At 41.1% G+C, this 947-nt stretch overlaps 1 long non-coding RNA gene across 1 annotated transcript; it reads right to left on the bottom strand.

Moving 5' to 3' along the window:
* LOC136268210 (uncharacterized) lies at positions 1-424 on the bottom strand. Its single transcript, XR_010706914.1, has 3 exons — positions 284-424; positions 116-223; positions 1-53 (listed from the first exon to the last, which is right to left on the bottom strand). It is a non-coding gene; the product is annotated as an uncharacterized lncRNA (long non-coding RNA).
* Between the last annotated feature and the right edge of the window lie 523 nt (positions 425-947).

Here is a 947-nt window from a genome sequence, read left to right as displayed (position 1 = left end):
CCACCCCTTCGCATGGAGTAAGGGTCTGGTTTGCTTAGTATCACCGAGTTGTTCTGGAGGAATTTAATTTGAATGTAATGACGTAACGAAAATGGTCTTAACGGAAGTGCCTCACTCAAAATTGTGGCAGTGATATTGAACTTCCTTCGCCTTTACACAGGCGAAAGTGGATTGGTCTACGGAATCCTTGGTCTACTTTTATAGAATAGACATGTCTCCCTACCTAGGAAATCAGAGCGTAATCCGGGTTTTTCGCATATCAAACAAGGCGAAAATCCCTTACCGAAATAACACTTTCTTCTAACTCCTTTTGTTTCTTTCAGTACTGTTAGGGCATTTGATTCATTCTTTTGACGTAACATAAACAAAAATGCGCTGATTAAACGTGGAGCGTTCTGATTGGTTGCACCAGTTTTTGGTAATCCGGTACAACTCCACTATACCATAGATAATGTATGCGTTCCTACTGGATTGGAAACGCCCGTATTATTTACGTATTGACGTCATAGGCCATCCTCGTTTCGCTGCGCGTAAACTTTATGGCCTCGACAGGTGGAAGATTTCGCTGTTCTTGTAACCAGCAAATTAGTGTTTGTTGTTTACAGCTGGGTTAGTTATCACCTACACTAATTGGAGGCTGGACTGGGTAGGGACGCTGGAGGGCAGTAAACAACAGCGTAAGAAATTCAGGTTCAAAGGTGAAATATGGTGTTTCAAAATGGTTGTGCAAATTTCCTGAAGAAACAGAAAGTGTAACATTGTTTCTTTGCTGTTGTTTACACCACTTGTAGCAGGTAGAGTGTAGTAGGCTAGCTAGATATTCACTGCTTCACTGTATATTTCCACTGCCTCGATAAAACTTCAGAAAACAAGCACTACTTTGTGCTATTGTTTAGCTCAAGCTGAGCAGTACTGAAGCATAAAATTTATTTCAATGTAGAGCAGCT

This window comes from Dysidea avara, chromosome 10, assembly GCF_963678975.1.
Source record: "Dysidea avara chromosome 10, odDysAvar1.4, whole genome shotgun sequence".
In the NCBI taxonomy this organism is placed as follows: Eukaryota; Metazoa; Porifera; class Demospongiae; order Dictyoceratida; family Dysideidae; genus Dysidea; species Dysidea avara.
The sequence above is the reverse complement of the archived record's forward strand: the minus strand, read 5'-3'. Positions and strand labels throughout refer to the sequence as shown.